Source organism: Thrips palmi, unplaced genomic scaffold (assembly GCF_012932325.1).
Source record: "Thrips palmi isolate BJ-2018 unplaced genomic scaffold, TpBJ-2018v1 HiC_scaffold_19, whole genome shotgun sequence".
Classification (NCBI taxonomy): domain Eukaryota; kingdom Metazoa; phylum Arthropoda; class Insecta; order Thysanoptera; family Thripidae; genus Thrips; species Thrips palmi.
Genome location: NW_023144628.1, coordinates 10666383 through 10668219, shown reverse-complemented (window position 1 = coordinate 10668219; position 1837 = coordinate 10666383). Strand labels below are relative to the sequence as shown.

The 1837-nt window shown below is 61.9% G+C and overlaps 1 non-coding gene across 1 annotated transcript; it reads left to right on the top strand.

Annotated features, from left to right (window-relative positions):
• Positions 1-967: 967 nt before the first annotated feature.
• On the top strand, positions 968-1040 carry Trnar-ucu. The gene has a single exon. It is a non-coding gene; the product is annotated as a tRNA-Arg (tRNA).
• Positions 1041-1837: the final 797 nt, after the last annotated feature.

The following is a 1837-nucleotide window of genomic DNA, read 5'->3' as shown; positions in this document are numbered from 1 at the left end:
CTCGCTGAGGGTGGGTCATTTCTGTACCGACGGACGAGGGTTCAAACCACCGGACATCACTTTTTTTTCAGGCGCGGCCTACGGGGCGCGTTCCCCAGGCCAGGCTAGTCGTACGCGATTTTGCAAGAGATGCGCCGTTGCGCCGAACTGCGTACGGTGTCGTTACCCGGGGCAGCCGCGCATACCAACACGGCCAACACCGGGTACCCGGTCATCAAAGCGGCGTTTGGGAAAACAATTATTGCCTACCGAAAAAGGAACAAGATCGACATCACATACACTGGCTCTAAGTGTTATTATGATAATTACTATCGCGCGTCTCGCGCGCCGTGGCGGGGCGGGGCGGGGCGGGGCGGGCGCAACGGAAACCCATTTCGCACCGCGGTCCGGAAGCAGGCAGGCCGGGCCAGTGCAGTTGCGCACGGCTTCGACATGTGTCGCCGCCATCAAGATTTAACTACTCATTATTTAAAGCAGCCGCGCGATGTCAACGATACGAGGCCAGGAAGGAGATCGGGTTGACAGTGCCTCCGTCTGCCCGCCTGCCCGTCCGTCTGTCCGTCCGTCTGTCCGTCCGTCTGCCCGCGTCATGCACACGGTACACCGATACGCCACCTCGGATTTGGGCCGCCGGCCGGCCAACACGGCCAACACGCAGCCTGGGTAAAATATTTAAAGCCGGCCCCCGCCCCGCTCCGCTCTGCTCCCCCCGGCCGCCCGGACGGACACCTGCGATGCCGTGTGGTCTGTGTGGGCCTGTGTGCACAAACGCGATATGATTACATTTGAGGCATACGTCGCTCACGCAAAGGTCAGCGTGCTCACACACACGCACACACAGGCAGGTCACAGACAGGTCGTCAGGCGGTCGAAGGGTGGCGGGAGCGGCGCCGAAGCAGCCGAGTCGCCATAAGGCCGTGCCCGCTCGAGGAGACACTTGAAAAATGATGGTCTCCTGAAGCATCCTGTCTCTGGAGCGCAGAGGATAGCGCGTCGGACTTCTAATCCGAAGGTCGCGGGTTCGATCCCCGCTGGGGATGCGTTTCTTTTTATGATGCCTCCACTGTTAGAGAGCGTGACTTTAGTGCGGTCGTAAGACTTGCTTCTCAACATGTATTTTCCGATCGGATAGGCGCGGGTTCGATCCTCACCATGCGCTTCGACGTATTTTCTTAGCCATTATTTTTTTTTTTTGGCCGCGCTTCTGGCTCGGCTGACCGCAAGTCGACCGCACGTAGGGTGGCAGGGGTGCGCAGGGCTCGGGGGACACGTCGTTGGCCGACATTCAAATTGCGCTGCTGCAATATTCAACCGGCCGCAGCCGCAGCGCTTCCGCTGTCCGGCCGGCACCAGGCAGGCAGGCCGGCGGCACACAGTGGGCCAGAAGCCGGTGGAGGCGGCCAAAACTCTAGACGCGTTTCGAGCTCCAGAGTCGCCAAATGGGACTCGAACCGAAAGTGTGACCCCACCAATAGATAGCTCTCCTAACGAGGAATCCATTGGTGGGGTCACATCTTCGGTTCGAGTCCCATTTAGCGACTCTGGAGCTCAAAACGTGTCTAGAGTTTTGGCCGCCTCCACCGGCTTCTGGCCCACTGTGCGGCAGGCAGGGCACCCGCCAGCGTAGGCCGCCCGGGCCGCAGCGGCGCGTGGAGCGACTGCCGGTTGCCTGCCACGCGCGGCGCCGTGCCGCCGTGCCGCCGTGCCGCCACAGCGACCAGCCTCTCTCGCCAGCGCGGCGGTCCAGCTCGAATATTCACGACCCATGCATGCGCGGCGCGCTGCTCGCCACGCCCTCGAGTGGCCGCCGCTGCTGCAGTGGGGTGCGATGCCGATT